This window comes from Stenella coeruleoalba, assembly GCF_951394435.1.
Source record: "Stenella coeruleoalba genome assembly, chromosome: 2".
In the NCBI taxonomy this organism is placed as follows: domain Eukaryota; kingdom Metazoa; phylum Chordata; class Mammalia; order Artiodactyla; family Delphinidae; genus Stenella; species Stenella coeruleoalba.
This window is the reverse complement of record NC_137147.1, coordinates 160538581-160551499: the sequence shown is the minus strand read 5'-3', so window position 1 is coordinate 160551499 and position 12919 is coordinate 160538581. Positions and strand designations below refer to the sequence as shown.

At 36.2% G+C, this 12919-nt stretch overlaps 1 long non-coding RNA gene across 2 annotated transcripts in view; it reads right to left on the bottom strand.

Annotated features, from left to right (window-relative positions):
* LOC307182682 overlaps positions 1 to 12919 on the bottom strand; it is a 193619-nt gene that overhangs the window by 85123 nt on the left and 95577 nt on the right. For both annotated transcript variants that reach the window (XR_013827232.1, XR_013827233.1), the window contains exon 3: positions 11178 to 11266. This is a non-coding gene — a long non-coding RNA (uncharacterized lncRNA). The remainder of the gene's footprint in view (positions 1 to 11177; positions 11267 to 12919) is intronic.

Sequence of the window (12919 nt, the reverse complement as noted above, 5' to 3'; positions counted from 1 at the left end):
AAGAGTACACATACCTGAGAGGCTAGAGACTACGATTTGACATGGGAATTATAGTAAAAGAAGTTGGAATAAAAACTGGGCTCTAACTGCAAAAAGACTAAAATATCAGGCACAATATACTGTGAATAGTGAAGAACCATCATTATTTTTAAGCAGGTAGTAGAATTTCCAAATGTATGTTATTTTTAGAGAGAAAACTTTGAACAGAAACTGAGAATAAAAAAGGAAAGAATAGAAAAAACTATACAGAAATATATTGCAATAATCCAGGAATTAAATATAAATTGTCACAAGTAGGAGCAGGAAAAAAAGAAATAGGCTGTTTGGATTTGAAAGCCATGATAGAGATAGACACATTAAAGATTGCTGTTCTGTTGAATGGAGGGGTGAAAGAGAAGTAATAATAAAAATTGATCCGGAGATTTTTGCTTGGGTGAATGGAATATATACATGGTGGTGGCATTACACCATAAACAATACAGAAGGTGGATGGGTTTTGAGAAAGATAACACATTTAATTTTAGACTTACTCCTTGAAGTCAATTACAGTATTATATAATATTTGTATTAAATATTATAGAATTATAGAATATTTAATATTTAGAAAGAGATAACCAATGTGCATTTTATTTGGTTCTAGAAGTTCTGTAGATTGAAAGTGCAGATTTGGGTGTCATTTGAATAGAGATTTTGTTGGAGATGGAGCGGGTGAGATCATAAAGTAAGAGTATGGAGAATTATGAGAAACCTGTGCAGGCTGAGTGTTGAGCCCTGGAGAACATTCACATTGAAGGAGCGGGCGTGTGAAAGAGACAAGCAAATGAGACCAATTAGATGGGAGATAAATCTGAATAGTGTGCTGAAAGGTAAGGCAGAAAGTTTTGAGAAGGAAGCACAGGAAAACAGCACCAAAGTTTTCCAAGAGGTCATACAGGAGAGGGCTTGAGAATAGATCTTTAGAATAGAAATTTCAGAAATCACTCATAACACTGAAATTCAAGTTTCAGTGTAGTAGTGTAGCAGTAGGCAGTTTGTATTAGGTGCAGCTGAAGAAGTGAGATCAGGGCACAGAAATTACTCTTCTGTTGAATTTGATGGTAAAGAGAAGGCAAGGTAACTTGCAGTAACCTTCAGAGAGACAGCATCTAAAGATTTATTTGAAAGCCAAGGGAAGGTAATCATGAAAAGATAAAGATACAAGTGAGAAAGTCAGGAATGAAGTAACAGAAGATCTGGCTGAAGCATCAGAGATCAGTGTCATGTTGGAAATAGAACTATCAAGAAAGCCAGGAGCTGGAGTCAGTTTTCCACATGGCAGTTGGATACAGCAAGGGTCAGAACTGGGGGTAAGAAAAATGTAGCCTCACCTATGCATTTGCATTTCCCTCTGACCACAGAACCTAAACTATCCAATGGGACTCCTCCATTTTCTTGAATTCATATATCAAACACATCTGGATGTTACAAACCCTACAGGCAAGATGAGAAATATCTACTCTTCAGTTCAGAGATTTGGCAATTCTGTCAAAGACTGAACAATTTGAATGCCCAGGCATCTGCATACAGACTTGCCCTTGGTTCTTCCTTTAGATTAGCTGTCAAAGTGGTTCTCCAGCTTTTGAGATACATAGGAATTATGAAAGAGCAACCAAATATACTGTACTCTGTGAGAGATGGAAGAGGTTTTCAAGGGTAATGATTAGTATACATGAGTCTCAAATTGACTGCCTCCTGAACCTAGTGCAGGTAACATGTAATTAATTCCACAGTAAAGATGCTAAACTAGGTCATGTTGTCTGACTCCAGAAAAGTACGGGAAGCAGCACGGATTATCCTCACAAACTAGGGACAAAAGGAAAAAGCAACACCATTTGGACTTTCTCAAACATTTCATTCAACTCAGAGATCAATCCCAGTTTGCCAGGCCAACGGCTCCCTCGTGTGATTCTGGCAACAAGGCTTGGGTCCTTTAGCTCTTGCCTTTTCCCCTGTTCTCATTTCTTACTCCTCTCTCCCTTAATAACTAGCTTCATACTTTTTCTGCTTTGTAAATAAGATTGGGGGCGGGATGAATTGGGAGATTGGGATTGACATATATACACTATGTATAAAATAGATAACTAATGAGAACCTACTGTATAGCACAGGGAACTCTACTTAGTGCTCTGTGGTGACCTCAATGGGAAGGAAATCCAAAAAAGAGGGGATATATGTATACATATAGCTGATTCACTTTGCTGTATAGTAGAAACTAACACAACATTGTAAAGCAACTATACTCCAATAAAAATTAAAATAAACTAGCTTCAGCCACTCTGGTCTTCCGGTAATAGAATATGCCAAATCATCACTCCCTTTAGAGCTTTAACACTAGCTGTCCCCTCAGATTTGGGCATTACTTGCATCTTTAAATATTAACTTTATTAGTTTAAATATTAAATCCTAAAAACCAAGGTAACTCCACAGGTCTCTTCATCATATTTTTATGTTTTATATTCTTCACTGAGTTATCAGTTATATTCTTTTAAATTTGGTGCCTATTTGTTGCCTTGACCTCAGAAATACAAAGCCTTATGTGTCCTGTTTATCATGTATTCTCAGTACCTAAACGATTGTCTGCACAGATGGGTATGTAACATACCATATTTCATAACATGTATTATACTATGCAAAACCTAAAATACATAATGCATAAAGAACCATAAGAAGAAAAGAATCCTGATTATAAAACATAAGGCACAGTTTTATATGAGTTCTAGGAATTAAGAATACAAGTAGAAAGCAGATGGAATAATGCATTTTCACCAAATTCAGTGACTGAGGATAAAATAGGAAATGGTAGATAAATAAGAGGTATACTTTTGATCAATTAAGAACATCACTCCTAAATTGTGTGTTTAACAGAGTATAATATGAAACTTTAAGGATTTATGTAAGGAGTATTATGATGATTTAGTTATAGTTAACTGTTTTCCATCTTACTAGTGGGTCCAACTCCTGTCTACATAACATTGATGGGTTAGTCTGGGGTTGCAACACAGCCTTCTAGCAACTCATTTCTTCAGGTAGAAAAATTAAATGCGTATCTGGTAAAACAATCTGAGATTGAGCAAATGTGAGTTTGGTATACCAGGAACTCCGTGGTTTATTACACCCTGGCATTTGTTTAATGTTCATAAGGAATAAGCAATTTGCTAAAAAGAGGAGACAAAATAGGGCTCATAGAGATGTTTTTCCCTTTTTATGTGTCACACACCCAATTTTACTCTGTTATGTTTAATCATAGGCTTCATATCTAAGCTGTGGGAAAAATGATAAAATGAGAACTAGGTCAGGTTTTGCACAATTTTATCATTATCGCTTCTGCATTTAAATTGATAGGGTGTTTTCAGAATGGCACTTTGTAAAGCATAATGTAAAAGCCCCTCTGTTATATAATGATGTATCAGTATGCTGTCAGCTGCCTTGTGCTGAGGTTTTCTTTTTTATTGTAATAGATATCAGATAATCAGACATATACTTACTGTTTAAGATTTCTAAAGCAAACAGCCATGTAACCAACAGAGAAAGAAACAGAACAATACAATCACCCCAATAGCCTCTTCTTCGTGCCTCTTCTTTTACATTTCCTGTTCCTCTACTAGAGATACTGATTTTTGTGATCCCTTTCTTGACTTTTTAGAGAGTTTTAAACCTCTGTATATGTCCTTCAATAATATAATTTAGCATTACCACTTTTGGAACTCTATATAAAATGGAAAAATGATTTCTGTCTTTTTAAAAAATAATTTACTTTTAGAGTAGTTTTATGTTCTTAGCAAAATAAAGAAGGTACAAGATTTCCCATACACCCTCTGCCCTTACACATGCCCCCTCATTATCAGCATCCTCCACCAGAGTGATACATTTGTTTACAGTTGATGAACCTGCATTGACACATCATTATCACCAAAAGTCCATAGTCTACACTGGGGTTCACATTTGGTGTTGTAGTGTCTATGGTCTTGGACAAATGTATAATGACATGTATCAACCATTATACTATCATGACGAGTATTTCACTGCCTTAAAAATCTTCTGTGTACCACCAATTTATCCCTCCCACCTACCTCCCACCCCCAACCACTGGCGACCACTGATCTATTTACTGTTTACATAGTTTTGCATTTTCCACAATGCCATATAATGGAATAATACACTGTGTAGCCTTTTCAGACTGGCTTCTTTTCCTTAGTAATATGCATTTGAATTTCCTCCATGTGTTTTCATGGCTTGATTAACTCATTTAGTTTTTTTTTGTTTGTTTGTTTTTGTTTTGTGGTACGTGGACCTCTCACTGTTGTGGCTTCTCCCGCTGCGGAGCACAGACTCCGGACGCGCAGGCTCAGCGGCCCTGGCTCACGGGCCCAGCCACTCCGCGGCATGTGGGATCTTCCCGGACCGGGGCACGAACACGCGTCCCCTGCATCGGCAGGCGGACTCTCAACCACTGCGCCACCAGGGAAGCCCTCATTTAGTTTTTAACATTGAATAATATTGTATCGGACGTACCACAGTTTATTTATTCATTCAGCTGCTAAAGGACATCTTTATGGTTTCCAAGTTCTGGCAATTAAAGCTGCTTTAAACATCTGTGAGCAGGTTTTTTGTGTGGATATAACTCTTGAATACTTTTGGATAAATATGAAGAAGCACAATTGCTGGATCATATAGTAAGAATATGACTAGTTTTGTAAACAAAAACAAAACAAAAAAAAACACTAAGGTGTTTTCCAAAGTGACTGCACTCACTATTTTGCATTTCCACCAGCAATGAATGAGTGTTTATGTTGCTCCACATCCTTGGTCATATATGTTGTAACCAGTATTTTAGATTTTGGCCATTCTAATAGGTGTGTAGTGGTATCCCACTGTTCATCTAATTTGCATTTCTGTGATGAAAAATGATGTGCAGCATGTGTTCATATGCTTAGTTGCCATGTATATATCTTCTTTAATAGAGGTGTTTGTCAAGATATTCGGCCCATTTTTTAATTGGGATGTTTACTTTCTTATTGTTGAGTTTTAATTATTCTTTGCATATTTAGGATAACAGTTCTTTACTAGATATGTCTTGTGGAAAAAATTTTCTCCCAGTCTGTAGTTTTCCTGCTCATTCTCTTGACATTGTTCTTCACAGAGCAGAAGGTTTTAAGTTTAATGGAGTCCAGCTTACTTGATTTTATTGGATTGTGCCTTTAGTGTTACTTCTAAAAAGTCTTCCCCAAGGTCATCTAGAAGGATAACATCCTGTGTTATCTTCTAGGTGTTTTATAGTTTTGTGTTTTACATTTAGGTCTATGATCCATTCTGAGTTAATTTTGTGAAGAGTATAAGGTGTGTGTCTGGATTCATTTTTTTGCATGTGGACGTCCACTTGTTCCAGGACCATTTGTTGAAAAGACTGTATGATATCACTTATATGTGGAATTTTAAAAAGCCAAACTTTTAAAAACAGAGAGTGAAATGGTGGTTTACCCTGGGATGGGGGGTGGGGGAACAGAAAAGATGATGTTTAAGGATACAGACTTACAATAAGTAGTAAATAAGCCCTAGAGATCTAATGCACAGTATAGTGAATACAATATTGTATTGTAATCAGCAAATGCTAAGAGACTAGAACTCTGTTATTTCAACTATTAAAAAGAAAGAATAATTATGTAACATGATGCAGGTATTATTGCTACAAAATTATATTACAATATATAAATGTATCAAATTAACATGTTGTATGCCTTAAATTTACACAATGTTATATGCTAAATATATTTCAATTAAAAAAAAAAAGACTACCCTTGCTCCACTGTATTGATTAGCCTTTGCTCCTTTGACAAAGATCAGTTGACTACATTTATGTGGGTCTATTTCTAGACTCTCTATTCTGTTCCATTGATCTGTCTATTCTTTCACCAACACTGCACTGAATTGATTACTGTAGCTTACCATAAGTCTTGAAGTTGTATAATGTCAGTCCTTCTCATTTTCCCTTTCCTTCAATATTGGGTTGGCTATTCTGGGTCTTTTGCCTTTCCATATAAACTTTAAAATCAGTTTGTTGATACCCACAGAATAACTTACTAGAATTTTGATTGGGATTCCATTCAGTCTGTGTATCTACCTGGGAAGAACTGACATCCTGACAATATTGAATCTTCCTATCCATGAACAAGGAATCTCTCTCCAGTTATTTAGATCTTTGATTTTGCTCATCAGAGTTTTGTAGTTTTCATTATATAGATCTTGCAATTATTTGGTTAGATTTATACCTAAGTATTTCATTTTTAGTGATAATGTAAATGGCATTGTGTTTTAATTTCAAATTTTTATTGCTGGTATAGAGGTAAGTGATTGACTTTTGTATGTTAACGTCATATCCTGCTACTTTGTAATGGCTTCTTAGTTCCAGGAGTTGCTGTTGTTGTGTTGATTGTTTCAGATTTTCTACATAGACAATTATGTCATCAGAGAAGGAAGACAGTTTTATTTTTTCCTTCCTAATCTGTATGCCTTTTGTATTCTTTTCTTGTCTTATTGCATTAAAATAATTGCATTTTAGACAACAGGATGGAGGCACCAAAAGGCACATCACTTGGTTTCTTAGATCCTTGAATCACACAGAAAATAGAAATGGCAGCAATTCTATTTTCCCAAAATAGTAGCATTCAGTCAGAGTGCTCTAAGATGTTGATTCCAAGAACCTATTAAAAAAGTCTTCAGAGAATTAAATTATGTTTAAACTGAATGAGTGTCATTTTCTATGTCCTTGCCTTGCCCTTCTAACCCTGGTTAAGCTGAATGCAATAACCTGTGGGAGCTCTGGTCACGGGTTGAGTGCCACACTAATGATCAGGGGTCACTTTCATTTTCATCCTAGATATACTTAAGCCTCTGGTATTTCCAGGTTTCAAAAGCTCTTAGCACAACAGGAGTTCTTAACCTTACATGATGTGTATTTATTTTTAATCTCTGTTTCTCCTTGTTTGACAGGCAAACGGCCTGTGTCTGGGTCATTTTCAGTGACTTTCTGGTTCTTCCTTCCTAAATTCACAGCACTTGGCAGGTAACATTTACCAGGTCACTCTGACCTCCATGTGCAAAGCAGCTTTTCTCTAGTGTAGGTGGAGGAATGGGGCCAAGGATGGATGCTAAACCATTGCCATGTTTTAAACCATGTAGGTAGGGAAATGTTTTAAAGTTGCACTGAGGTTCAACTTCAAACTCCATGCTTTAGGTGAATCCAGATTTGACAGTCTCTTGATATAATATACTATTCTCAGAGATTTAAAAATATATATTATTAGAAATCTCTGTCTATGTTTTATATTAAAATAAATTTGCATAATACATTACCTTGGCACCAACTGTTAAAAATAATGGGAAGAAAGATAGCAATGGATAGGCAGAAGACTAAATTGGCATAGCAACTATAATTAGTACTGTGTAGGAAAATTTTTCTTTGCAAATCCTTGGTAAACCAGAACTGTTATTTGTAAGTATCATATATATATATATATATATATATATATATATATATATATAATACACACACACACACACACACACATATATATATATATATATATACACACATACATACATATATATGCATATAACCTTTTTTGAAAGTGGAAATACTTCAAAACTCAAGCCTAATTAAATCATAGTCAGCAACACTCACCAACTTTTGACAGAAATATCCAGCGCCTTGCAATTAAAATGTTTCAGTTATGTATATATAATTAATGTTTATTTGACCGGCCAAAGTGTAGTTGTCCTTCTGTGGGAGTGAAAGAACCTGAGCTTTCTAAAGTATATTTCTCAGGGTCAAACTTCAGTGAATGAAGATTTTCATCCTGGGATACATTTTAAAAGACAAAAACTAATATTGAGGGATTGTCTCTCTCCAAAGTCTTCCTTCATGGCTGTTCTATTGCTTACCTGTGGCTCTGGAATTTTCCTTCTCCTCTCCTTTTTGTCAGGTTAAAAGAAATTAAAAAAATAAATAAATAAAAAGGAAAGAAGTCTTGGGAATCTCTTCTTGAGCGGCCTTAGTTACTTATTCTGGTTTTCATATCTACGTTAAAGGAAACAGTCCCAGTTTACATGTAAACAGAACAAATATCTGTCTTTTCTATATAGAATGGAGTCTATTTTTAAGCATAAACCCCTTTGAAACCAATTAATACTAGGTATCTGACCTACATAATGGATTCTGAACTCCTTATTTTATTTTTCTCCTTTTTGCTTTTAAAGCAACATCTTTGTATTGATTAAATGAGTAATTTGCTCAATGTGTATATATCACTTGAAACAGATTTCCAACAAAGCTCTTTAACCAGCATTTTTACACTACTGAGTACTTTTAAAAAGTATTTCCCATACTGCTGGAGTCAGTTTATATATCTGAGCTGGCAATGTTAAATGTCTGTAGCCACATGTGTTGATCCCAAAGTTGCCAAGCATATTCCCTCTTCAAAAAAGTTGTACATAAGATAAAACAAAAACAAAAAAACAAGGAAACAAAGAGTGTTCTTAATTCCTCTGTTCTCAGTCCATGCCCTTTCTTTTTCTTGTGGCCTCTGTACTCTCAGTTTGTTCTCACAGAGAATCATTCCTCTGTGATCTTGCTCTTGGGTGTCTCCCACTGCGATCATTGTGTGGATTAACAGTCACCACATTTAGGTTTGTTCCACCCCTGGGTCTTTGAATTTTACAAGAAAACCTTCTTTTAAAAGAAAATTTCAAGAGCTCTACCTAAAGAAAATAATCTCTAGAGGTGCAATTTTCAGCATCATGCTTAGTGCTGGAAAAGATATTTTTGTTAAGGGGAAAACTATTCAGGGACTTTAACATTCAGACATGTGCATAAATACTGGCCATACTGTAAATAAAACACTTTTAAACGATTGTAAACCTTTTGTATTCTGTTGAATGCTTGGTAGAGCAAGCAGACATTTTACTGAGTCACCTTGATTATTACATGATATTACTGAACTACAATCTTTTTAAATTCCAGAGTGATTTCTGGGATTTTTGTGTTTTCTTTGTAGAATCATATTGATGTAAAGAAGACTGACCCAAGGGCTTTATGTCTAACTGTGTATCTGCTGTCGGTGTCTTTATATTCCTCCATCATAGTATCTGTATACATTTAAGGGCAGAATATCACCATCCAGTCAGATGATAGTTCTGTATCTAGAATGCATCACTGGCACTTCCGTTTACATAATATCCCACATCTAACTAAATTCAAAATCCTTTGGAATTTATCTTCCACGTACAGTAATATGCTACAACGAACACCCATGCAACCCACTTTGAGAAATAAAACATATTACTATGAAATATCACTATGGGAACTTCCTATATATTCCTTCACAATCGCATACTCCTCCCTTCACCATTCCCAAAGATAACATCTTTCATGAATTTATTGTTCATTATTTCCACTGTATTTCTTTTTCCTTTAAATATATGCATTCATTTAAAATATATGCATACTTATGTAAATATACTATATATATGTATATATATAAACATTTAAAAATTCTACATAAATAGAATTCTGTATTGTAACTTACTTTCTTCTACACAAAAATGTATTCATGCCAGTTGTGATGTTCAGCAGGTCTTAATTTCCTAAATGACTGTGACCATCTTTCCCATCCTTTATGCTCTTCTTACCATGTGACTAGTCTTCCTGAGAGGTGTGTGGGGGTTTCTTCCCCTTGAATCTGGGTGGGGGCTTTTCAGAAGTGATGCTATGTGACTTCTGAACTAGATCGTGAGAAGAATACAACTTTCATTCTACTCTCTATTTTAAGATGCTTCCTCAAGGAAAATAGGTACTATGATAAGAGGAAACCAAAACCATGTGGAGAAACTCATGGAGAGTAACTGAGATGATCAGCTGACATCTGGTCTCAGTGGACTTGGGAATGAGCACGCCTTTAGATGATACTATTTCCCAGCCTCCCAGTCTACCAACTGATGCCTCTGTGTATGTGTGTATTACTAAAGATACTTAGAAAGTGTAATTCTGAATTTTCATTTTTTATTCTTACTTATATTGGAGATGATTAGTTTTCTTTTGTGTTTTTTGATTTTGTACTTAATGCTTAGCAGAGCACTGCTTTTTCTACAAAAGCATCGTGAAGACTGTGATGAGATAGGAATCTGTAGGAAGAATCTGGAATTGTTTCTTCCATTTGTATACAGTGCTACAGATAAGTGATTAAGTTCATTTCCATGTTTAAAGTGTCCTGGTTCATTCGGATAATATGAAATAGAGCCTTCGGCTCATGGTGGGTATGACCTCCAGTTATGAATTCTGACAGCTGTAATGTTTATATACTCCCAGGGCCTACTGTAGAAAAATTATCTAATCGTCTCCTTTAGATAATAGGCTAATTTTTCTTTTTTTTTTTAACGTGGACTACCTTTTCAACATGATGTTGTCATTCCAGTGTCCTTTCTTTATATGAAGTATCACTGTCATATCCTCCCCTTGCACAGACATGAGGATTTATCTTCTCTCCCTCTCTTTCAACAGGTCATTAAAATCCAACCTGTAAGTTACAGAGAACAACAACTCTCTCCAGGGAGCGACATCATCAATGTAAGTTTGCCACACTGATTTTCAATTCCCTTGTCATTTTTTAAACCCTAAGGTTTCTGTTTATTTCTGTAAGTTCTGCTAAGTTTTACTTTCATACTTACTTTGGAGGATATTTACAAAATCTAGTTCATCATGTTGCCATATATGGAAGTCTTAATTCAATCGACAGAGAGCAGCCAAAGTAATTGTTTCAAAAGGAAAAATCACATGCTTAAAATCTTTCTAATGCCTTTCCAGTGATCCCTGGATTAAGACAAAGCTTCAAAAAAGGGCTGACCAGGCCCTGCATGCATATTTCTATGTAAGCTGTAGATTTATTTTGCACTATACTTTATTTGACATTTATCCAGGAATTACAGCCTTCCGTCATAACTTCCAGTGCTGTCAAAGGGCCTTTATACATGTTGTTGTCTCTTCCTTAAACATTCATCCCTCTTTCCTTCCTCTAGTTAATTTCCACTTTCCTTTAGATCTCAGTTCAAGCTTCACTTTCTCAAGAAATGTCTTCCCTGGGACTTACCTGGCAGTCCAGTGGTTAAGACTTCACCTTCCAGTGCAGGGGGTATGGGTTTGATCTCTGGTCGGGAAGCTAAGATCCCACATGCCTCACTGCCAAAAAACCAAAACATAAAACAGAAGCAATATTGTAATAAATTCAATAAAAACTTAAAAAAAAAAATGGTCCACATCAAAAAAATCTTAAAAAAAAAAAAAAAAGAAATGTCTTCCCTTACTTCCAGACTTGGTCCTTTTCTCTCCTCCCAGAGAGCACTCGTAACCTCTCTCACTGTTTATCTGTAGTGATACTTGTGTTTTAAAATTCTGTATGTGTGTACAAAATTATTTGATTTATATGTTTCTCTACTTGGACTAGAAATTCTCTGAAGGCGTGTAGTGTATCTGTTTGTTTTTTTTTTTTTTTTTTGCGGTACGCGGGCCTCTCACTGTTGTGGCCTCTCCCGTTGCGGAGCACAGGCTCCGGACGCGCAGGCTCAGCAGCCATGGCTCACGAGCCTAGCCGCTCAGTGGCATGTGGGATCTTCCCGTACCGGGGCATGAACCCGTGTCCCCTGCATCGGCAGGCGGACTCTCAACCACTGCGCCACCAGGGAAGCCCAAGTGTATCTGTTTTTATTCATGCATGTTATCCCCAGCACCTAAAACAAAGTTGACACTAAATATATATTTGTATAATGAAATAAACAAAATATAAATGTGGGCTCCTTTTGAATAGGAAATATTCAATTTTCTATTCTTCCAGTCAGGAAGGATTCCTATTATAAAGATGACCAGAGATGCATCTAGAAATAACTTGCTATCTGAAGCTAGGGGTTTAATTTTCATTGTTCAGAGTAGTATATCAATCTCTTCTTCCTTTCAGCTCCTTCATTCTTTAATCTGTAGGGTCATGTTTCCATTAGATGATGCCATTTTAGCAAAACCCCCATCCACAAGGAATCCTGGGGACTTACACCTCCAAAGTAGCATGGACAGTTGGTGCCCTGTAGCCTTGTGGTTATAATTATCATATATGGTGACTGTTCAAAAACAATGACAACTTACTCATGGCAAGAGGGCGTGTGAGGTAAGGTGCTCCTATAAACTCTAGACTCAAGGCACGGAATATGTGTTTACGAGCCATAACTTAGCAAATAGTTTAAGTTCCATCAGATGGGCCAGGCAGAGTCTCCAAAGAAACAGACTATAGGCTTTGTTCAGGCAAACATCATCACCAGAAATACAGGAGAGAATTAATCAAGAAGCTAGTAAGCAGACAAAAGTGATGGAGAACCTGGTTGTATGGCTCAAAAGTATGGTTAAGAAGATACCTAATTTCATCTGCAGTTCTGTATGCAGATAGCAGAATGCAACCACAGGAATCAACCTCAGAGAGAGAGAGAAAGGCAAAGCCAAAAGAGAGTTCAAGTTCAGGTTACTGGAACCGGAATTCAGAATAGTAATTCAAAGAGAAGTCTAGTGCTGTAGCAGGACTTTTCAAGGATGAGAAAAGAAAGAAGCATATCTGGGATTGGAACTTGAGTACAAAAGCAGCATTATTAGAAGAGAGACCCAGGAAGAGCTAGTTGAGGTTTGGAGATCAGCAGGTGCACCCACAGGTTAGCACTAATGTACCTGGACCCAGTTTGTCCTATTATGAAGAACAACTCTATCTTAAATCCTACGAGATTGTCAATAAGATATTTTGGTCTCAACTTAATAGACAGGAAATCTTTATTTTCTTTTCCCTTTTGCTTCAACAAG